Source organism: Nycticebus coucang, chromosome 7 (assembly GCF_027406575.1).
Source record: "Nycticebus coucang isolate mNycCou1 chromosome 7, mNycCou1.pri, whole genome shotgun sequence".
NCBI classification, from domain to species: Eukaryota; Metazoa; Chordata; class Mammalia; order Primates; family Lorisidae; genus Nycticebus; species Nycticebus coucang.
The window spans coordinates 130449673-130475241 of NC_069786.1; the positions used below are offsets into that span (position 1 = coordinate 130449673).

The following is a 25569-nucleotide window of genomic DNA, read 5'->3' on the forward strand; positions in this document are numbered from 1 at the left end:
ACAATTTGCAGCTGCATTTGTCAATACTGTTTTCAAAAGAAAAATGAAATGAAACTTTGTTTGTTTAAGTGATCCTGTTCTACCGTCTATTGGCAAATATTCTTGGTATTTTTCTAGCTACTTAAGCTCTATGCATCTTTTAAAATGTTTTGAAATTATTTCCTATTATGTCTATTTAATTAAATTAAAAATCAATATCAGGTTCAAATTTATTATGTTTTACCTTGTATTTCCTATGTACCAATAAATCACAAATTTATTTTTAGGCCAAACCATACAGAGTTGACCTTTTCTTTTGAAAATGCAGGAAAATCATTAGTTTAGATGCAACATATTAATAGCTTCACTAATCAATCAATATTAGTTAGGATTTAGACTTTTTCCACTATTTGCTTCTATGAACAAGAGTTCAAAAACCTTCTTGAATACTTTATTCACATTCATGTATTTCCATATTCTTGCTTTCATCTTGGCAGAGTAGAGTCTTTTAAACCCAGCCAGGGTTTGCTGGGTTTTCCTTCATTGAGAAAAATGGATATCTTTTTGCTCTTAAGTCTTTTTGTTCTGGAGGATGTATTTCTCATTATTTCTTGACATATTGTTTAAAAATGTTCACCTTATATAAGATTATTTTATTAAAATTATTACTGGGCAGTTTATTTTACTTGAAACTACTATGCACAGAGCAGTTTTTCCATTTCCATTTTGAACTGACTATGGGCAACGAAGGTATAGCTTTGATTTTTGCACATTCATCTTCAATTTACTGGTTTTTCTTAATATGATGATTTATTAAGTACAGTTTTTTACCATCTATAAATATTTCCCTTCCATGATGTTTATACCCTTATTGTGCTGTATCATAGTGTATATTCCTAAAACATTATTGAGTCATATTGCTGGTCTTGCCAGTTGAAGTCAGAATTTTGTCACTTGCACTTGAAAATGCCTTGACAGGTGCAGGTGTAAGATTCTTGGCAAATGTATAGTTGCTACATCCAGGCGAAACACCTGGTATGTCATCTCAGTGTATTATCTATTATGAATGGACTATTCTTTTCTACCTATTGTTCTGTCTTCTCACAAGGTTCAGTAGACTGTGTATAATGACCATCGTATTCTTGCACAGATGTCTCGGCCAATGTTTAGTGAAACAGTGGCTTTTCAGCCAACTGAAGAAGTGAAATAATGCCCTTTCTAAGAAGTCGGAAGAGTAAATTTCAAAAATAGCTACCATTTCAATTCGCATGTCTTTCAAAATTAGGGGTGACTTTCTGCCCTTAGCAAGAACAGTTGAGGAGGGGCAATTTAGTGAACATTCAGAGGCTGAACCTGCCAAAGGGCTCTTCTTTCCTTCACCCTCGGTCCACTATGGTGCCAAGAGCCACCCAGGGTTTGGCTGAACCCTGCCCTCTAATTAAGGGTGGGGCCCTGAAACTTCCTGGGTCACCAGAGGGGTTTATAGATATAGGAAGTTGTGTATTATTTTATATTACCTATGGTATGGACACATCCATAAAATATGAAATATAGTGAACTCAATATAGTTTTCTATGTTTTTGGTTATGTATAGATCTTTAATGATACAAGAAATATTTTTATATATCTATTAAGTGATGTATATTTATAAAATGTTTTGTAGCTATGGAAGGTTATGTATTAGTGTATACATTTACAAGTGTAAAGAAAGGTAAATTCTCAAATTTACCTCAAATTCTCAAAGTTCATATTTCCAAGAGGGCTCTCTGGGAAAAAACCTAGGTACAGCACAAGTACATAGGAAATTTCATTGAAATACCCATGGACATTGTATATTTCTCTTTCTTTGCTTCAGACAGGCACTCTATGCCTTGGAAAACCATACTGCTTTTGTATCTTTCTGGAGAACAGGAGTCATAGTCTGAATCTCATTTGTGTGATAAGAAAACATTGCTGACAATAGAGTGGGTGCTGTATGCATGTGTATGTGCATGTGTGCTTTTGTGTGTGCAGGCAGGCATTGGTGTGAGCTGCCTTAAGCTCTACCTAGGGAATTTTCTTGAGGGTCTCCTGGCCCAAAATCTTACTGAGTCTATCCAGGGAATCATATCCAGTGATATAATTCTTTAAATAGGATGACAGATCATGATTGAGGAGAAATTAAAATCATTTCTGTGCAAAAAACAATCAGTCCCAGTCTTTTTCAGTATTAGGTGAGTTCTAGGAGAAATGATGACTGGGTCCAGCTGCAAGGATTTCAGGTTCAGTCTATATGATTTGGGGCAGCTATAGCTCTGGAGAACTAGGGGTGGGATGTGGTCACACAACAATAAGAGATGTGTGCCTCCTTGACTTGTCTTAGGTTCTGTTTTTAATTTCAATTAAAAGTTAATAGTCACTGGGTTAGACTAAGTCCTTCTATCAAGATTATTTCAACTTTTCACTGTCAAATCTTTCAAAGTTACATACAGGAGAGACTATAGCATGATGAGCACCATGATCCACCCTTAGGTTGAATACTTTTCACTATTTGGTTGTACTGATTTATCCACCCCTTATTTTCATTCCTCTCTAAGAAAATTTTGGGGTATGGGGTGTTTTTAGGACATTTTTAACATGTCATTCAATGCCTAATTATTTCACTAAATATTGAAAATAAGGACAGTTTGCTACATAGCCATGTGATAGTATCATTGTCATACCTAACACAATCAGTAATTTTTCAGTACCATCTAATTTCCAGTTCATACTTAAATTCCCCCCTGTCATCTGGAGAATGTCTTTGGCACTCAGATCAATGAAATAGAATTGGGAACACAGAAATAAACCAATACGTCCTTGGGCAAGTGATTTCTTGACTAGGCTGACAAGACCATTCAACTGGGAAAGAATAGTCTTATCAATACATGGTGCCTTATCTATACATACACCAAAGAATGAAGTTGGACCCTTACCTCATCCTATGCACAAAAGTTAACTTAAAATGGACCAAAGACCTAAATAGAAAATCTAAAACTGTAAAACTCTTAGAAGAAAATATTGGGGCAGATTTTCATGACCTGGATGTGGCAATGGTTTCTTGGATGTGATACCAAAAAGCACAAGAAAGAAAAGACCAAAATAGAGGAAGAACCCAGAGGTGATGTCTTTTCTTGCTTTCTTGTGTACACATATGCCCTTTTTGAAGATTGTTCTTTTCTCTATTGAATTGTTTTAACTTTGTAAATAATTGGTGTCTGTGTATCTGTGCATCTATTTCTGGATTCCTCTCTGTTCCCTTGTTCTATTTATGAAATATTTGATTATTTTAGGTTTGTAATAAATTTTGACAATGAGGTACTATTGCTGTGTAATAATTTCCTTCATTTCAGAGATGTTTTACATCTTTTATACTTTCATAGGATGTTGAAAACCGGTTTTCCAATTCTACCAAAATCCTGCTTGGCTTTTGATTATGATTGTGTTAAATTTGTAGATGAGTTTGGGAGAGTTGGTTTCTTCAGAATCTGTGGCTTCCTTGATGAACATGGTGTATCTCTGTATTTATTTAGATCTTCTTACAATATTTTGTAATTTTTAGTGTATAGTCTTTTACCTCTTTGGTCAGATTTCTTCCTAAGTATTTCATATTTCTGATGCTATTTAAGTTCTATTTTATTCTAATTTCCAAGTGTTCATTGCAAGTAGAAGTGACCCTTAGGAACACCAGGCCTCCCATGCAACTGAAAATCTACATATAACTTTTGACTGTCCAAGCACTTAACTAAGACTAGCCTACTGTTTATTGAAAGGCTTTCCAATGAGATGAACAATCAATTAATACACATTTTTCATGCTTGTTATATACTGTGTTCTTAAATTAAAGTAACTCAGAGAAAAGAAAATGTTATTAAGACTATCAAAGGAAGAGAAAGCACATTTACCATTCGTTGGAAGTGGATGACCATAAAGGTGTCCATGTTCCTTGCCTTCAGGTGGAGTAGGCAGGGGAGGAGGAGGGAGATGAGGAGTTGGTATTGTTGCCTCCGGGATGGCAGACGTGTGGGAGCTGGAAGAGGAGGCAGGAAAGAGGCGTCCATTCAGAGTAGCTTTACCAAAAACATATCATAATTTTTGTCAAACATTTTTCTTAAAATGTGCTTCTCCACACTACTGATCTTCCTTCCACTGTTTGTCTTAGTTGCAGTGAGTGTGCATGTCACAGAAGGCTCTGTGTCATAGAAGAAGTCAGAAGCGATCTTTACCAATTGGAACTCTTCTGCCAGGTTACCTGATTTCAATTTGATTTAGGCACTGCTCTTCTTTATCTTCTTCCTCATCATCTGGAACTGGTTCCAAAGCACTCATCTCCATCAAGTCTTTCTCTGTTGATTTCTTAGGTGTGGTATGTTTTAGCTCTTGAATTTCTCAAAGATCCATATGTCAAACCACTTTATGCCCCACCACTTTTTCCTTTTTTTATTTTGGCAAATCCTCAATTAGCTTGGTGATTTCCTTGGATTAGTGCTACAATAAATCTCTTGAAGTCATTCTGAACACCTAGACACAATTTATATAGCAGAAATTGCGGCTTAATGACTTTGCCAATTTTTTCTGTAACAACAATGGTATCTATAGTGGTATAATCCTTCTAGACTTTTGTGATGTTCTCTCTGTGGGATCCTCTTCCATAGCATGAACAATCCTTTACACACAGTGTGTGTATAATGAACATTTAAAGGTCCTTATAATCCATGGATCTGGAGGTTAAATTAGAGACACCGTTTTTTGGAGCAAATATATCATGTTGACACCTTCTGGGCTGATCTCATGGGGTTGTGGGTAGGCAGGGCAGTGTTCAATGTCAAAAGAACTTTGAAGGGTCATCCTTTATCAGAAAGGACGTTTCTGACTTTAGGGAGAAAGCATTGATAGAACCAATCCAGAAAAAGTGTTCTCGTTGTCCATGCCTTCCTGTTATACAACCGAAAGATTTCTCTTTTCCTTCAAGGTTTGGGGGTTAGCAGCTCATAGACAAGGGCCATCCTGATCATAAGCCTGATTGCATTTGCACAGAACAGTAGAGTTGAACTCCTTCTTCCTGCTGTAAATACTTGCATTTGCTTATCTTTGTTAATAACAGATGTCCTTTGTGGCATTATTTTTCCATAATAGGTCACTTTCATCTGCATTAAACCTATTCAGGCAGTTATCTCTTCTCCTCAATGATTTTTTTTCTTTTTATTTCAGGTTAATGTGAGAGTACAAACAACCAGGTAACAATCTTTGAATTTGTTAGGAAGAGTCCTCTTGTAGTTATGTCCTGCACCCAAAAGGTGTGCCACACCCCCAACACTGTGCCCATTCAGTGGGAGTGTCCCAACCCCCTCCCCCGCCTCCCTTGAAATGAAATGAATTTTTCTCCTATGTGGGAATGAATTAGATTGTCTACTGGCTTCATGTTAGTATTGAGTACATTGGATATTTGCTTTTCCATTCTTGTGATACTTTACTGAGAAGAATATTTCAACTCCATTCAGGTTAATGTGAAAGATGTGAAGTTACCATCTTTTTAAATGGCTGAATAGTATTCCATGATATATACTACAGTTGTTAATCCATTTCTGAGTTGATGGGCATTTAGGTTGTTTCTTCATCTTGGCAATTGTAAATTGAGCTGTGATAAACAAACTAGTCCTTATGATAAAATGATTTTTTCCCTTCTGGGTAGATGCCTAGGAATGGGATTGCAAGATCCAATGGAAGGTCTAATTTGAGTTCTTTGAGGATTTTCCATACTTCTCTGCAAAGAGGCTGTATTAGTTTTCAGTTGCACCAGCAGTGTAAAAGTGTTATCCTCTCTTCACATTTGTGCTGGTGTCTGTGTCATTGGTATTTTGTGATATAGGTTAATATTACTGAGCTTAGGTGATATGTCAGGGTAGTTTTGATTTGCATTTCTCTGATGGTTAGGGATGGTGAGCATTTTTCATGTGTTTGTTAGCCATTCATCTGGCGTCTTCAGAGAAGATTCTTTTAATGTCTCTAGCCCAGTGATAAATGGGATTGCTAGCTCTTTTTTTGTTGATTAATTTGAGTTCTTTATAGATCCTAGTTACAAGCCTTTCTCAGATTCTTAATATGCAAATATCTTTTCCCATTCTGAAGAGTGTCTATTTGCTTTGATTGTTGTGCCCTTAGTTGTGCAGAAACTTTTCAGTTTAATTAAGGATCATTTGTTAATTTTTGTTCTTGTTGCAATTGCCATGGAAGTCTTCTTCATAAAATATTTCCCCAGGCCAACATCCTCAAGAGATTTTCCCACTCTTTCTTTGAGGATTTTTATAATTTCACGCCTTAATTCAAATATTTTATCCATCCTGAATCAATTTTTGTATGTGGTGAAAGGAATAGGTCAAATTTCAGTTTTTGCATGTGTGTATCCATTTCTCCCAGCACTTGAGTAGGGATTCTTTTCCCCAGTGTATGCTTTTGTTGGATTTATCAAAGATCAGATGGATACAAGAGATTGGTTTTATCTCTTGGTTTTCTATTCGGTTCCAGTCTCTATTTTTGTGCCAATACTATGCTGTTTTGATCACTGTGGACTTGTAATATAGCCTAAAGTCTGGCAGGGTGATGCTTCTCACTTTGTTTTTATTACTAGGAATGGCCTTGGCTATACAAGCTTTTTTCTTGTTCCAAACAAAATGAAGAACTATTTTTTCCAAGTCTTCAAAGTATGATGTTGGCATTTTAATGGGGATTGCATTGAAACTATAGATTGCTTTGGGAAGTATAGACATTTTAACAATGTTGTGTCTTCCCAGCCAGGAACATGGTATGCTCTTCCATTTGTTAATGTCTTCTGCTATTTCTTTTCCTAGGGTTTCATAATTCTCTTCGTAGAGGTCCCTCACCTCTTTTGTTAGGTATTGTCATAGGTTTTCATTTTTTTGAATTGTGTCTCTCATTAGATTTTCATCTTGGCTATTAGTGGCATATGCAAAGGCTACTGATTAATGGACATTGGTTTTATACCCCGTGATATTACTGTATTTTTGATCATTTCCAGGAGTCCTGTGGTTAAGTCTCTGGGGTTCTCTAAGTAGAAGATCAAATAATCAGCAAAGAGCAATAGTTTGACTTCCTCTGTGCCCATTTGGATGCCTTTTATATCCTTCTCTTGCTTGACTGCATTGGCTGGAACTTCCAGCACTATGTTAAATAGTAGTGGTGATAGAGGTCATTCTTGTCTGGTTCCAGTTCTAAGTGGAAAAGCTTTCAGTTTGACTGCATTCAATATGATACTAGCTATGGGGTTGTCGTGGATGGCTTTAATCAGTTTAGAAAATGTGCCACCTATGCCTATATTCTTAAATGTTCTTGTTAGAAAAAGATGCCAAATTTTATCAAATGCTGTTTCTGCATCTATTGAGAGGATCATTAATCTTTGTTTTTGCTTAGGTGTATTGTTATTGATATGGTGTATTACATTTATGGATTTGCATATGTTATACCAGCCTTGCATCCCTGGGACAAAGCCTACTTGATCGTGATGTATAATTTTTTTTAATGTGTAGCTGTAATTTATTGATTAAAATTTTCTTGAATACTTTTGCATCTATATTCATTAATGAAAGTTTTTGTAGTTCTCCTTTTTAGTTGGGTCTTTTCCTGGTTTTGGTATCAGGATAATTTTTGCTTTATAGAACGTGTTGGGGAAGACTCCTTCCTTCTCAATGTTTTGGAATAGTTTCTGCAGTATGGGTATAAGCTCTTCTTTGAAAGTTTGATAGAAATCTGGTGTGAAGCCATCTGTCCAAGGCATTTTTTTGTTGGAGGATTTTTTATTGTTTCTTTGATGTCAGTGCTTGATATTGGTCTGTTCAAGAGATCTATTTATTTTTGGTTAAATCTAGGGAGAGGGTATGATTTCAGGTATTGGTCCATTTCCTCCATGTTGTCAAATTTCTGGGCATAGATATTTTTTGTAGTAGTCAGAGATAACCTCTTGTATCTCTGTGGTATTTGTTGTTATTAACCCTTTTTCATTTCTTATTGAGGTTATTTGAGATTTTATTTTTCTGTTTCTTATTTATCTGGCCAAAGGTTTATCAATTCTGTTTATTTTTGTGAAGAACCAACTTTTTGTTTCATTCATTTTCTGAGTGATTCTTTTGTCTTCAAGTTCATTAATTTGGGATTTAATTTTGGCTATTACTTTTCCCTTGCTAGGTTTGGAAGTAGATTTTTCTTCTTTTTCCATTTCCTTAACACTAATGTGCTATCTTTTTGTTTTTCAGATGTAGGTATCTAATGCAAGATATTTCCCATTGCTTTTGCTGTATCTCACAGGTTTTGGTAACTCATAGCTTCATCGTTGTTCTGTTTGAGGAATTTAACAATTTCCTCCTTAATCTTTTCTTTGGCCCAACTGTTATTCATCATAAGGTTGTTTAATTTTCGTGCCTTTGTGTGAGGATGAAAATTCTTGTTAGAGTTGAATTCCACCTTTATGGCCTTGTGGTCTGAAAAGCTACAAGGTATAATTTCAATTCTATTAATTTTTAGAGATTTGATTTCTATCCTAGGATAGGATCTATTTGGAGTATATTCCATAGGCTGATGAGAATGATGTATATTCCTTAGTTTTGGGATGGTGTGTTTTGTATATATCCCTTTGTTCTAGGGATACATTTAAGTCCCTTGTATCTTTGTTTAGTTTCTGTTTAGAGAATCTGTTCAGTTCTATTAAAGTCCCAGCTATTATAGTGTTATGGAATATATTGCTCAGACAAATAAAGGTCTGCTTCATAAATCTCAGAGAATTTATGTTGTGTACATAAATATTTGGAATTGAAATGTCCTATTGTTGTATTGTTCCCTTGACCCAGTATGAAGTGATGATCTTTGTCATAACTTTACTTGCTTTAAATCCACTGGTATCTGATAATAAGAATGTGACCACTCTTTTCTTTTGCTTTCTACTCTTGTAACCTGAGTATTGATTTATCTTTCAAGGTTAAATGTGTTACCTGGAGACAGTATATGGATGGCTTGTGCTTCTTTTATCTGATCAGATAGGCTGTGCCTCTTTACTAGGGAATTCAAGCCATTAACATTTACTGAGAGAACTGGTAAGTGTGGTGGAATTCTATTCATCTCATTTTGTGAGAGTCCATTACTTAGTTTTATCCTTTCTGCCATTGTGGAAACTAGGTTTTGTCCATCCATTTCTGGGTGTTTCCTTCAGTGGTGGTCCATTGTGATGATCAGCGTGGAGAATATGTCTAAGTATTTACTGTAAAGCAGGTCTTAATGTGGAAAATATTTGATTTCTCCATCAATTTTGAAGTTTAGTTTAGCAGGATACAGAATTCTGGGCTGAAAATTGTTTTGTTTAAGAAGGTTAAAGCTAGATGACCATTCCCTTCTGGCTTAGAAAGTTTCAGCTGAAAAGTCTGCTTTCACCCTGATGGATCTTCCTGGTATGTCAGTTGGTGCTTACTCCTGGATACTTGCAGAATTTTCTCTTTCATCTTGACTTTGGACAGGTTCATTTCAATGTATCTTGGAAATGTTGTCTTTGTGTTGAGATGACTTGGGGCTTGATATCTCTCTAAAAGGAGTGCTTTGGTATTTTTAGTGAAACATGGGAAGTTTTCATTTATGATATCCTAAAGTAGGTCTTCTATTCCTTTGGGATGTTCTTCTTCCCCTTCAGGGATCCCTATAATTTATATGTTTGAACACTTCATGAAGTCCCATAATTTTCTGAATGAATGTTCTGCTTTATCTCTCTTCTTTTCTCCCTGTTTAACTACCTGGGTTAACTCATGGAGTTTATCCTCTAGCTCTGAGATTATTTCTTCTCCATGGTCTAATCTGTTATTACTACTTTTTACTGCATCTTTAAGTTCCATGATTGACTACATAATTTCCTTAAGGTCTGTCATATCCTTCCTATATTCATACCTTTTATAATTTTTGGTTCTATTTTTGTACTTTCTCATCATTCTTTTGATCTTCTTTATCACCCATATTTTCAATCCCCATTTGTTCACTTATTTCCTCTGCTTTCTCTTCTCACTTCCTCCTTCACTTTATTACTTTGTATTAGAGCATGGGTGTTGAACTGTCCTCTTGACATAAGGCCAAAAGGAAGAGAAGGGTCAAGTGCTAGCAGTGAGAAAGAAGAGAAATGAAAGAAAGAAAGAAAAAGGAAAACCAAAAAGAAGGTGGGTGAAATAAAAGAATTGGAGGAAAGGAGAGAAGGACAAAGAGAGAAAGTGAATGATAGGAGAAATGGTATTATTCAGCAGGGTGCTATGGCCACATCTGCAACTCCAGGACTTTTAAGTTTGGCTGTGTGGGTCCTTCAAAATCCAGAGCTGCATACCCATCTGGGCAACAGCAAGACCCCCACCTCTCAAAATTATAGGAAGAGAAAGTGAAAAAAAAAAAGGAGAGGAAGGTAAAGTAAAATTCAGCTGTATATCACAGAAGGGACCGCCAATACTGACTTTCCAAAGGCCAAAGCTAGAAAGACACCCTGGTCTATGATCTCATGACCTCCTTGAGACAGACCACTTTCATGAACTCTCAGCCACACCAATGGCATGACATCCCAGTCCTCAGAGAAAACAAAAAAAAATAAGAATGGATAAATAAAATAAAATTATTATGTAAGATAATATAAAAAAGGATATCTTAGCTGTTGTATAATGAATGAATGTGGGGAAGATGAGCAAAGTAGAAAAGTCTTTACAATAAGAGAGAAAAAAGGGAAGGAGGGAAATAAAGAAGAAAGAGAACATAAAAGGTGGTGGAATACCTTAACAAAGATGGAGGAACACATGGTATTGAAGAAAGTGAAGATGAAGATTAAGAATACAACAAAACAGGCACGCAGGTGCGGGACCGGGGCCTTGCCCCTGCCGACGTCGCTGGCTGAAGCTCACCTGGGAGACTACAAGAGGAAGCCATGCTGAGTTTGGCCTGTCCTGGCAATGCCAGATACCCAGTGGGAAGGCAGGAGGCAGCGGGGTGGAAGAGCGCGACTGAGCGGCAACTGTAGTGACAGTAACCGGAGTTGCCGGCACCACCACCTGCACCCGGCACCCAGCCCACGTCATGTGCCCGCCAGCTGCCACTTCCCGCTGCCCTGCCCACCTGTCAGAGGCTTCCATCCAGAAGGAGAGTTAAAGGACAGAAATTTAGCAAGTAACCTGGTGGATTTGAGCTGCACCAAGAGAGAAGGTTGAAGAATGCACATCAAACCTGCTGAGGCAAGCTGCAACTCCAAGGATACAAACAAAGGTACAAAATCCATCACCAAGTGGACGGGAGTCCTCCCGACCCCCATGAGAATGGCTCAGAGTGCCCCACAAACAAACGAGCAGAGTTCAAAGGTCCTCCCACTACACTCCACAGGAGAGACCCTCTAAAAACTGGACCAACCTCCCCTACTAGGGTGCCACGGCATTCTCCTGCTAGGGATAAAACTGTATAAAACTGTATATATTCTCTACCTGCAACTCTGAGCTCCCAGCACTCCCCTCCACTCTCACTCTGAAGTCTGAAGGCCTGTCCCCCAGGAGTCCAGATTCTTGGGTGATTTCTCGAGGGATGTGGACAGTGCCTAAACTGCAGCTGGTCAGTGCTGACTCTGGGGCATGGGAGTGAGGAGAGGACAGTCGGCTGAGAGGGAACCACACCGGAGCGGCGGTGCCCCGAGGCACAAACAAGCAGCGTCTTTTAGCAATAATAGGGCTCACTCCCAGATATTCTGAAGCCACACCTCCTGTCTCCCTGGGCAACCAGAGGAGGATGGGCATCTTCTCAGGTGGCAACCACCACAGAACAGATCTGGGATAGAAATGCAGGCCCCATGAGTAAAGGGTTTGCCTGAGGCGGTACTGGCCTGGGTGGAGCACGCAGAAACTAGAAACGCACGCACAGAGCCGGGAAGTTCCTAGGGCAGGGCTGACCAGAGGACCACTTCACTGAGCCTAAGACGCACCCGGCTCTCAGGGGATTGTCAGTCTATAGACAAAAGAAGACAGGGGGCTAGAACTGACAGGTAACCAAATACAAACCTGCAGGAGCAAAGACAGGGCCTGAGGCTCAGGCTCTGGGAACTCAAATTTAGCAGGGACAGAAACAAATTCTCACAAAGTTGTTCTGTTCTGTTCTGTCAGTAACATCAATCAGGGGCGGGGATGGAACTGAGTGAACACACCTGAGCCTCCATCAAGCACCCGAGGTTGTCAGGCCTCACCTCCCACTGCTAGACAGAGGCAGAGTGCAGTGGCCTGGCTGAGTAGAAATAGATTTCCTTGTGATTCAGGCAGGTGCAAAGCCCTGGAATATCTATTCACTACAGGCAACTGGGTCACAGCCCTGTGGGACTATCAGTGACTGGGTGTGACAGAGGTGCAAGGTGGGGAAGGAGGCATCAACCTTCCCAGACTGATCTATTTGCTGGGTCGGTCCTCCTGACTCCACAGAGCACTGGAGCAAGCCATATCAGAGTAGTCACCAGACGCCTGTGATCCAGTTGCCAGAGACCTTTTAAACTATCCTACCTGAGACAGGTGCTGGCTGAGACAATTGATTTGGACTTTTTGAACTGAGCCAGTAGCCCGAGGACGATTCAGGTCATGCCCTGGGTGTGTGGTTGTAGGAAGATTCGATTTTCCTTTTCCAATTGTTGCCTGTGGGGGGCGGGGTGACTTAATTGCTAGTATTTCTCTACAGCTGAGACTTCAACCCAGAGTAACTGTTTCACTAGGGTTGAACAGAGACCAGCTGAAAATAAGACAGAACCACTTAGCCTCAGCACACGAAACAGGTCCCCAGTTTCTCATGCCATAGCACTGTATGGGTCCTTGACAAAGCTCCAGGTGAAAAATCAAACAGTGTAAAACAATCATGGTGTGGAATCAGAGGAAAAACTCTGGTAACATGAATAACCAGAATAGATCAACCTCCCCCCCACCCCCCAGGAAAGGTATGGCACATGTAACTGAAGATCCCATTCATAAACAGCTGGCCAAGATGTCAGAAATCAAATTCAGAATTTGGATTGCAAACAAGATTAATGAAATGGAGGAAATTTTGGAATTAGAAATTCGAGCAGCAATTCAAAAGTTGGAATTCGAAATTCAAGGAGAAATTCAAAAGTTGTCTCAAGAATTTAACGAATTTAAAGACAAAACCACCAAAGATTTTGATGCACTGAAGCAAGAATTTGCAGGCCTCAAAGATCTGAAAAATACAGTAGAACCCCTCAGTAACAGAGTGGAACAAGCAGAAGAAAAAATTTCTGACATTGAAGACAGAGCCTTTGAACGCTCCCAAACTCTCAAAGAAGAAGAGAAATGGAGAGCAAAAAAGGATCATTCTCTCAGAGAGCTCTGGAATAATTCGAAGAAGGCTAATATCCACCTCATTGGAATCCCTGAAAGTGATGAAGTGGCCTCGCTAGGCACAGAGGCCCTTCTGCATGAAATTATGAAAGAGAATTTTCCAGACATGCCAAGAGATTCTGAAATGCAGATAGCAGACAGTCTCAGAACCCCAGCATGACTCAATCCCAATAAGACATCCCCCAGGCATATCATAATTAACTTCACTAAAGTTAATATGAAGGAGAAAATTCTGAAAGCAGCCAGATGTGAGAAATCCATTACGTACAAAGGGAAGAATATTAGAATGACTGCAGATCTCTCTGCTGAAACTTCTCAAGCCAGAAGAGGGTGGTCATTGACTTTTAATCTCCTAAAGCAAAATAACTTTCAACCCCGGATTCTGTATCCAGCTAAACTGAGTTTCATTTATGATGGAGAAATTAAATACTTTAATGACATTCATATGTTGAAGAAATTTGCCATAACCAAACCAGCTCTTCAGAACATTCTCAGACCTATCCTCCATAATGACCAGCCCAATCCTCTAACACAAAAGTAAACTCACTCAGAAACTTTTGATCAAACTCCAACTTCCACACTGGCAAAAGGATTAAAAATGTCCATTGGAATTTCAAAAAACTCGATACCCCAAATTTCACCAGACTTATCAATATTCTCCATTAATGTGTACATCTTAAACTGTCCTTTAAAGAGGCACAGGTTAGCTGACTGGATACGAAAACTCAGGCCAGATATTTGCTGCATACAAGAGTCACATCTTAACTTAAAAGACAAATATAGACTCAGGGTGAAAGGATGGTCATCCATATTTCAGGCAAATGGTAATCAGAAAAAAACAGGTGTTGCAATTTTATTTGCAGATACAATAGGTTTTAAACCAACAAAAGTAAGGAAGGATAAGAGTGGTCACCTCATATTTGTTAAGGGTAATACTCAATAGGATGAGATTTCAAATATTAATATCTATGCACCCAACCAAAATGCACCTCAGTTTATAAGAGAAATTCTAACAGACATGAGCAACTTGATTGCCTCCAGCTCCATAATAGTTGGAGATTTCAACACTCCTTTGGCAGTGTTGGATCGATCCTCCAATAAAAAGCTGAGCAAAGAAATCTTAGATCTTAACCATCCAACATTTGGATTTAGTAGACATCTACAGAACATTTCATCCCAACAAAACTGAATACACATACTTCTCATCAGTTCAGGGAACATACTCCAAAATTGATTAATCTTAGGTCACAAGTCTAACCTCAGCTAATTTAAAGGAATAGAAATTATTCCTTGCATCTTCTTGGACCACCATGGAATAAAAGTTGAACTCAGTAACAACAGGAATCTGCATACTCATACAAAAACATGGAAGTTAAATAACCTTATGCTGAATGATACCTTGGTCATAGATGAGATTAAGAAGGAAATTGCCAAATTTTTGGAACAAAATGACAATGAAGACATGAATTATCAGAACTTCTGGGATAATGCAAAGGCAGTCCTAAGAGGGAAATTTATAGCACTGCAAGCCTTCCTCAAGGGAACAGAAAGGGAGGAACTTAACAACTTAATGGAACATCTCAAGCAACTGGGAAAGGAAGAATATTCCAACCCCAAACCCAGTAGAGGAAAATAAATAACCAAAATTAGAGCAGAATTAAATGAAATTGAAAACAAAAGAATTATACAACAAATCAATAAATCAAAAAGTTGGTTTTTTGAAAAGGTTAATAAAATAGATAAACCTTTGGCTAACCTAACCAGGAAAAAAAAAAGAGTAAAATCTCTAATCTCATCCATCAGAAACGACAAAGACAAAATAACAGACTCCTCAGAAATTCAAAAAATCCTTAATGAATATTATAAGAAACTTTATTCTCAGAAATATGAAAATCTGAAGGAAATGGACCAATACCTGGAAGCACGTCACCTTCCAAGACTTAGCCAGAATCAATTGGAAATGTTGAACAGGTCTTATCAAGTTTTGAAATAGCATGAACCATATAAAACCTCACTAAAAAGAAAATCCCGGGACCAGATGGCTTCATGTCATAATTCTACCAAACCTTTAACGAGGAACTAGTACCTATATTACTCAACCTGTTCCAAAATATAGAAAAAGAAGGAAGACTACCCAACACGTTCTATGAAGCAAACATCACCCTAATCCCCAAACCAGGAAAAGACTCAACAAGAAAAGAAAATTATAGACCAATATCACTAATGAATATAGATGCAAAAATATTCAACAAGATCCTAACAAACAGAATCCAGCAACACATCAAACAAATTATACATCATAACCAAGTTGGTTTTATCCCAGGGTCTCAAGGCTGGTACAATATACTTAAACCTATAAGTATAATTCAGCATATAAACAAATTAAAAAACAAAGACCATATGATTCTCTCAATTTATTCAGAAAAAGCTTTTGATAATATCCAGCATCCCTTCATGATAAAACACTTAAGAAAATTGGTATAGAAGGGACATTTCTTACACTGATAGAGGCCATCTACAGCAAACCCACAGCCAATATCGTATTGAATGGAGTTAAATTGAAATCATTTCCACTCAGATCAGGCACCAGACAAGGTTGCCCATTGTCTCCATTGCTCTTTAACATTGTAATGGAAATTTTAGCCATCACAATTAGGGAAGAAAAGGCAATCAAGGGTATCCATATGGGGTCAGAAGAGATCAAACTTTCGCTCTTCGCAGATGATATGATTGTATATCGGAAAACACCAGAGATTCTAGTACAAAACTCTTACAAGTGATCAAGGAATACAGCAGCATCTCAGGTTACAAAATCAACATTCATAAATCGGTAGCCTTTATATATACCAACAATAGTCAAGCTGAAAAACAGTTAAGGACTCTATTCCATTCACAATAGTGCTAAAAAGATGAAATATTTGGGAGTTTACCTAACAAAGGACGTGAAAGATCTCTATAAAGAGAACTATAAAACTTTAAGAAAAGAAATAGCTGAAGATGTTACAAATGGAAAAACATACCGTGCTCATGGCTAGGAAGAATCAACATTGTTAAAATGTCCATTCTACCCAAAGCAATACACAATTTTAATGCAATCCCTACTAAAGCTCCACTGTCATACTTTAAAGATCTTGAAAAAAATAATACTTCATTTTATATGGAATCAGAAAAAACCTCGAATAGCGAAGATATTACTCAGAAATAAAAACAAAGCAAGAGGAATCACGCTACCAGACCTCAGACTATACTATAAATCAATAGTGATCAAAATGGCATGGTACTGGCACAAAAACAGAGAAGTAGATGTCTGGAATGGAATAGAGAATCAACAGATTAACCCAGCTACTTACCGTTATTTGATCTTTGACAAGCAAATTAAAAACATTCAGTGGGGAAAAGATTCCCTATTTAACAAGTGGTGCTGGGTGAACTGGCTGGCAACCTGTAGAAGACTGAAACTGGACTCACACCTTTCACCATTAACTAAGATAGACTCTCACTGGATTAAAGATTTAAACTTAAGCCATGAAACCATAAAAATACTAGAAGAGAGTGCAGGGAAAACACTTGAAGAAATTGGTCTTGGCGAGTATTTTATGAGGAGGACCACCCCAGGCAATTGAAGCAGTTTCAAAAATACACTACTGGGGCCTGATCAAACTCAAAATCTTCTGCACAGCCAAGAACACAGTAAGTAAAGCAAGCAAACAGCCATCAGAATGGGAGAAGATATTTTTAGGTTATTTTTCCCACAAAGGTTTAATAACCAGAATTCACAGAGAACTCAAACGTATAAGAAAAAAAAGAACAAGTGATCCCATTGCAGGCTGGGCAAGGGACTTGAAGAGAAACTTCTCTGAAGTCAGCAGGCACACGGCCTACAGACATATGAACAAATGCTCATTATCTTTAGTCGTCAGAGAAATGCAAATCAAATCTACTTTGAGATATCATCTAATTCCAGTAAGATTAGCCCATATCACAAAATCCCAAGACCAGAGATGTTGGCATGGATGTGGAGAAAAGGGAACACTTCTACTCTGCTGGTGGGAATGCAAAGTAATACATTCCTTTTGGAAAGATGTTTGGAGAACACTTAGAGATGTAAAAATATATCTGCCATTCAATCCTATAATTCCTCTACTAGGAATATACCCACAAGTCCAAAAATCACATCATAACAAAGATATTTGTACTAGAATGTTTATTGCAGCCCAATTCATAATTGCTAAGTCATGGAAAAAGCCCAAGTGCCCATCAATCCACGAATGGATTAATAAATTGTGGTATACATACACCGGAATATTATGCAGCCTTAAATAAGATGGAGACTTTACCTCTTTCATGTTTACATGGATGGAGCTGGAACATACTCTTCTTAGTAAAGTATCTTAAGCATGGAAGAAAAAGTATCCAATGTACTCAGCCCTACTATGAAACTAATTTATGGCTTTCACATGAAAGCTATAACCCAGTTATAACCCAAAAATAGGGGAAAGGGGAAAGGGAGGGGAGGGAGGGGGGAGGTGAATAGAGGGAGGGTGATTGGTGGGATTACACCTGTGGTGCATCTTACAAGGGTATATGTGAAACTTAGTAAATGTAGAATGTAAATGTCTTAACACAATAACTAAGAAAATGCCCAGAAGGCTATGTTAACCAGTTTGATGAAAATGTGTCAAACAGTCTATAAAACCAGTGTATGGTGCCCCATGATCGTATTAATGTACACAGCTATGATTTAATAATAATAAAAAGAATAGAACAAACCAAATAAAAACAAAACAAAAACAACAACCCCCACAAACCCAAAAAGATCAACAATATCAACAACAAAAAAGAGAAAAGAAAAAAAGCCTAAATAAGTATTGGGAAAGGTGAACAAAAATAATAGAAATGCACATATTGCAATGTATTATATGGACACCAGGTGGCGCTGTGATGTTAGGAGACTGAGAATACACAGGAAACCAATCTTTAGCTGCTGAGTACATAGGTTCCTGCCTTCCTGACTTAGTTGCCTTCAGTCAGTGCCAGATTGTCCTCATCATACAGTCTGTGCAGGGTTGGAGTCTTAAAGCTCCCCAGAATCCTTAGGAGGCACGTCTCACAGTTCTCCCAAAAACAATTCCCAGGGAGTGTGGTAGCCACTCAGCTCACCCCAAGAATGGATGCCCAAGCTCATCAGGTGTGCCAGAGCCAGTTGTGCCATAAGACCCTGGGACCCTTCCTCCCACAGAACCTTCCTACGATGGCAGCCCTGCTAGCATCCAAGATCTTACGACAATGGTGACCCAGCTAGCAGCCCAGCCAATGGGAGATACACTCAGCATTTTTTATACAAAATAATAAGTTATCTCACAACAAGTGCAAGATATGGGCACTTGCTGATAAAGGTGAAATAATGGCTTCTAAAATATGCTTTCTTTTTCTTTTTTTATTATTGTGGCAATGGTCCTTACGTAAGAATCATTTATTTTGAAATTGTGGGCAAACACAGTTGCCAACCTTATCAAGCAATTCAGCTTTTTTTTTTTTTTTTTTAAGTGCCGTGACTTTTTTTCATTTCTGGGGAGACCATCCCCCTTCACTAGTGGTAACTTGTGTGGGTCCCATGGTGTTATTCAAGGTTTATGATATTGTTGATCTTACACTAACCATGATGAAAAATATGTGAGAACCATGAGATATTACTTTTTAGTTTCACATGCAATTTACTGTGGAATTGCACTGCTCATGTGGAGACGATAAGCATCACACAGTGTGTTAAACACTTACTTGCAATGCTTGAACTCACTGCAATAGCAAGAGGATGTGGTGATGAAATTATTCCAGTATGAACTACTATTAATTTTATGTCTGAAGATTTATACGATGTCTTCACATTTATTTACATTTTTTAAATTTATTTTTATTAAACCATAGCTGTGTACATTAGTATGATCGTGGGGCACCATACACTTGGTTCATAGATCGTTTGACACATTTTCATCACATTAGTTAACATAGCTTTTGTAGCATTTTCTTAGTTATTTTGCTAAGACCTTTACATTCCACATTTACTAGGATTCACATATACCCTTGTAAGATGCACTGCAGGTGTAATCCCATTAATCCCCCTCCTTCCCCCTCCCTCCCCCCCTCCCCTCCCTTTCCCCTTTCTCCCATATTCTTCTTAGTAAAGTGTCTCAAGAATGGAAGAAAAAGTACCCAATGTACTCACCCTTATTATGAAACTAATGTAGGACCTTCACATGAAAGCTATATCCCAGTTATTTACATTTTTCTTGACTGAGAATGGTGCCATGTATAGTCTTTGTTTGTGTGTAAAAATTTTTGATAATTTTTATCTTTTTTTTTTTTATTGTTGGGGATTCATTGAGGGTACAATAAGCCAGTTACACTGATTGCAATTGTTAGGTAAAGTCCCTCTTGCAATCATGTCTTGCCCCCATAAAGTGTGACACACACTAAGGCCCCACCCCCCTCCCTCCATCCCTCTTTCTGCACCCCCCCATAACCTTAATTGTCATTAATTGTCCTCATATCAAGATTGAGTACATAGGATTCATGCTTCTCCATTCTTGTGATGCTTTACTAAGAATAATGTCTTCCACTTCCATCCAGGTTAATACGAAGGATGTAAAGTCTCCATTTTTTTTAATGGCTGAATAGTATTCCATGGTATACATATACCACAGCTTGTTAATCCATTCCTGGGTTGGTGGGCATTTAGGCTGTTTCCACATTTTGGCGATTGTAAATTGAGCTGCAATAAACAGTCTAGTACAAGTGTCCTTATGATAAAAGGATTTTTTTCCTTCTGGGTAGATGCCCAGTAATGGGATTGCAGGATCGAATGGGAGGTCTAGGTTGAGTGCTTTGAGGTTTCTCCATACTTCCTTCCAGAAAGGTTGTACTAGTTTGCAGTCCCACCAGCAGTGTAAAAGTGTTCCCTTCTCTCCACATCCACGCCAGCATCTGCAGTTTTGAGATTTTGTGATGTGGGCCATTCTCTCTGGGGTTAGATGGTATCTCAGGGATGTTTTGATTTGCATTTCTCTAATATATAGAGATGATGAACATTTTTTCATGTGTTTGTTAGCCATTCGTCTGTCGTCTTTAGAGAAAGTTCTATTCATGTCTCTTGCCCATTGATATAAGGGATTGTTGGCTTTTTTCATGTGGATTAATTTGAGTTCTCTATAGATCCTAGTTATCAAGCTTTTGTCTGATTGAAAATATGCAAATATCCTTTCCCATTGTGTAGGTTGTCTCTTTGCTTTGGTTATCGTCACCTTAGCTGTACAGAAGCTTTTCAGTTTAATGAAGTCCCATTTGTTTATTTTTGTTGTTGTTGCAATTGCCATGGCAGTCTTCTTCATGAAGTCTTCCCCCAGGCCAATATCTTCCAGTGTTTTTCCTATGCTTTCTTTGAGGATTTTTATTGTTTCGTGCCTTAAATTTAAGTCCTTTATCCATCTTGAATCAATTTTTGTGAGTGGGGAAAGGTGTGGGTCCAGTTTCAGTCTTTTACACGCAGACATCCAGTTCTCCCAACACCATTTATTGAATAGGGAGTCTTTCCCCCAAGGTAAGTTCTTGTTTGGTTTATCGAAGATTAGGTGGTTGTAAGATGTTAGTTTCATTTCTTGGTGTTCAATTTGATTCCAAGTGTCTATGTCTCTGTTTTTGTGCCAGTACCATGCTGTCTTGAGCACTATGGCTTTGTAGTACAGACTAAAATCTGGTATGCTGATGCCCCCAGCTTTATTTTTGTTACTAAGAACTGCCTTAGCTATACGGGGTTTTTTCCGGTTCCATACAAAACGCAGAATCATTTTTTCCAAATCTTGAAAGTACGATGTAGGTACTTTGATAGGAATGGCATTGAATAGGTAGATTGCTTTGGGAAGTATAGACATTTTAACAATGTTGATTCTTCCAAGCCATGAGCATGGTATGTTCTTCCATTTGTTAATATCCTCTGCTATTTCCTTTCTGAGGAGTTCATAGTTTTCTTTATAGAGGTCCTTCACCTCCTTCGTTAGGTATATTCCTAGGTATTTCATTTTCTTTGAAACTATGGTGAAGGGAGTTGTGTCCTTAATTAGCTTCTCCTCTTGACTGTTATTGGTGTATACAAAGGCTACTGACTTGTGGACATTGATTTTATATCCTGAAACATTACTGTATTTTTTGATGACTTCTAGGAGTCTTGTGGTTGAGTCTTTGGGGTTCTCTAAGTATAAGATCATGTCATCAGCAAAGAGGGAGAGTTTGACCTCCTCTGCTCCCATTTGGATTCCCTTTATTTCCTTGTCTTGCCTAATTGTATTGGCTAGAACTTCCAGCACTATGTTGAATAGTAAAGGTGACAGAGGACAACCTTGTCTGGTTCCAGTTCTAAGAGGAAAAGCTTTCAGTTTTACTCCATTCAGTAAAATATTGGCTGTGGATTTGTCATAGATAGCTTCAATCAGTTTTAGAAATGTGCCACCTATGCCTATACTCTTCAGTGTTCTAATTAGAAAAGGATGCTGGATTTTATCAAATGCTTTTTCTGCATCTATTGAGAGGATCATGTGATCTTTATTTTTGCCTCTGTTAATATGGTGGATAACGTTTATGGACTTGCGTATGTTGAACCAGCCTTGCATCCCTGGGATGAAGCCTGCTTGATCATGATGAATGACTTTTTTGATGATAAGCTGTAATCTATTGGCTAGGATTTGTTGAGAATTTTTGCATCTATATTCATGAGTGAGATTGGTCTGAAATTCTCCTTTTTGTTTGGGTCTTTTCCTGGTTTTGGTATCAGGGTGATGTTTGCTTCATAGAATGTGTTGGGGAAGATTCCTTCTTCCTCAATTTTTTGGAATAATTTCTGCAGTACAGGAATAAGCTCTTCCTTGAAGGTTTGATAGAATTCTGGAGTGAAGCCATCTGGACCAGGGCATTTTTTAGTTGGAAGCTTTTTTATTGTTTCTTTGATCTCAGTGCTTGAAATTGGTCTGTTCAGGAGGTCTATTTCTTCCTGGCCAAGTCTAGGGAGAGGGTGTGATTCCAAATATTGATCCATTTCCTTCACATTGTCAAATTTCTGGGCATACAGTTTCTGGTAGTATTCAGAGATGATCTCTTGTATCTCTGTGGGATCAGTTGTTATTTCCCCTTTATCATTTCTGATTGAGGTTACTAGAGACTTTACTTTTCTATTTCTAGTTAGTCTAGCCAATGGTTTATCTATTTTATTTATTTTTTCAAAAAACCAACTCCTTTTTTCATTAATTTTCTGAATGATTCTTTTGTTTTCAATTTCATTGATCTCTGATTTGATTTTGGAGATTTCTTTTCTTCTACTGAGTTTAGGCTTAGATTGTTCTTCTTTTTCCAATTCCATAAGGTCTCTTGTGAGATTGTTGATGTGCTCTCTGTCTGTTTTTCGAATGTAGGCATCTAAAGCGATGAATTTTCCTCTCAAAACTGCTTTTGCAGTATCCCACAGGTTTTGGTAGCTTGTGTCTTCATTGTTGTTATACTTAAGGAAGTTAGTGATTTCCTGTTTGATTTCTTCCTGCACCCATCTGTTATTCAACAGAAGATTGTTTAATTTCCATGCCTTTGGATGGGGTCGAGCATTTTTGTTAGAGTTGAGTTCCACCTTTAGTGCCTTATGGTCTGAAAAGATACAAGGTAAAATTTCAATTCTTTTGATTCTGTTGATATTTGTTTTGTGTCCCAGGATATGATCAATTTTGGAGAATGTTCCATGGGGTGATGAGAAGAATGTATATTCTTTATCTTTGGGGTGGAGTGTTCTATATGCGTCTATCAAGCATAATTGTTCTAGGGTCTCATTTAAATCTCTTATATCTTTGTTTAATTTCTGTTTAGAGGATCTGTCCAGCTCTGTAAGAGGTGTGTTAAAGTCCCCTGTTATGATGGTATTATCAGATATCATATTGCTCAGACTGAGTAAGGTCTGTTTCAAGAATCTGGGAGCATTTAAATTTGGTGCATAGATATTTAGAATTGAAATGTCTTCTTGTTGTAGTTTTCCCTTGACCAATATAAAGTGACCATCTTTGTCTTTTTTGACTTTAGTTGCTTTAAATCCACATGTATCTGAAAATAAGATTGCAACTCCTCTTTTCTTCTGAATTCCATTTGCCTGAAAAATTGTCTTCCAACCCTTGACTCGGAGCTTTAATTTGTCTTTTGAAGCCAGGTGTGTTTCTTGCAGACAGCAAATGGATGGCTTGTGTTTTTTAATCCAGTCAGCCAATCTATGTCTCTTCAGTGGGGAATTCAAGCCATTAACATTTATTGAGATAATTGATAAGTGTGGTAGTATTCTATTCATCTTATTTGGTGAGAGTCCATTGCTTAGTTTTATCTTTTGCATCAGTGTGGAGGTTAGGTTCTGTCCTTTGATTTCTGAGTTCTTACTTTGCTGCTGATCCATTGTGGTGGTCAGTGTGCAGAACAGGTTGAAGTATTCCCTGTAGAGCTGGTCTTGTTGTGGTGAATTTCCTCAATGTTTGTATATCCGTAAATGATTTGATTTCTCCATCAATTTTGAAGCTTAGCTTAGCAGGGTACAGAATTCTGGGCTGAAAATTGTTCTGTTTAAGTAGATTAAAGGTAGATGACCATTGTCTTCTTGCTTGGAAAGTTTCATTAGAGAAGTCTGAGGTCACTCTGATGGATTTGCCCCTGTAGGTCAACTGGCGCTTACTCCTGGCAGCTTGCAGAATCTTTTCTTTTGTCTTGACTTTGGACAGGTTCATCACAATGTGTCTTGGAGAAGCTCGGTTAGAGTTGAGGCGACCTGGGGTCCGATATCCCTCTGAAAGCAGTGTGTCAGAATCTTTGGTGATATTTGGGAAATTTTCTTTTATAATATTCTCTAGTATGGCTTCCATTCCTCTGGGGCATTCTTCTTCCCCTTCTGGAATTCCTATAACTCGTATGTTGGAACGTTTCATAAAGTCCCATAATTCTGACAGTGAACGTTCTGCTTTCTCTCTCTTCTTTTCTGCCTCTTTTACTATCTGAGTTATCTCAAAAACTTTGTCTTCTACCTCTGAAATTCTTTCTTCGGCATGGTCTAACCTGTTGCTGATACTTTCCATTGCATCTTTAAGTTCCCTGATTGACTGTTTCATTTCCTTCAGCTCTGCTATATCCTTTTTATATTCTTCATATCGTTCATCTCTGATTTGATTCTGTTTTTGGATTTCCTTTTGGTTATTTTCCACTTTATTAGCAGTTTCCTTCATTGTTTCCATCATTTCTTTCATTGTTTTCAACATGTGTATTCTAAATTCCCTTTCTGTCATTCCTAACATTTCTGTATAGGTGGAATCCTCTGCAGTAGCTACCTCATGGTCCCTTGGCGGGGTTGTTCTGGACTGGTTCTTCATGTTGCCTGGAGTTTTCTGCTGATTCTTCCTCATGGGTGATTTCTTTTATCTGTTTCCTTGCCCTAATTTTCCTTTCACTTCCTCTTGCTCTTTAAGTTCTCGTGCCTGTGGACTAAGGCTAACAGGACCAGAAAGGTGAGAAGGTTGAAGAGCAAAAAAGGGATGAAAGAAAGGAGGACCGAGTGATAAGAAAAAAAAAACAAAGATAGAGAAAGGAGAGGGGGTAGGGATAAGGAATATTGACAAAAAGAAGAGAGGCACAGAAAGAGGGAGACAGGGCAATATAGGTGTACAGTAGGGTACTTTGACACAACCTTAAAAAACCCCACCTTCTGGGGGTTGGGTGCCCAGTTGGGTGGTTCCCTTGAGGTCAGCAGCTCTTTGCTAACCTGGTCAGACACAGTACTCCACCTCCACCAAGTAGAGAGGAAAGACAAAAATGCTATAACTCAAACCAAAACAAGCAAACAGAAAACTTTATGGCGATAAAATTGGGTGAAAACCCAAGTGATAGCGGTAGAAATACTAGCAAAAATGAAGTTGTAGTTATTAAAAAAGGCAGCAATGGGAAATTATAATTAAACTAGAAAAATTGAGAAAGAAAAAGGGATCTGTATGGAAAAGATTGAAATTAAGAAACAAAAGAACATCAACAACGTCAAAATAAACAAACAAAAAAACCCAACCAAACAAAAAAAAAAAGAAAAAAAAATACACAACCAAAAACAAAGCAGTTTGTATATGTTGTT

The 25569-nt window shown here is 38.0% G+C and overlaps 1 protein-coding gene across 5 annotated transcripts in view; it reads left to right on the forward strand.

The window, feature by feature from the left end:
* Positions 1–25569, forward strand: part of LOC128590125 (UDP-glucuronosyltransferase 1A1) — a 264050-nt gene that overhangs the window by 113834 nt on the left and 124647 nt on the right. The window lies entirely within an intron of this gene.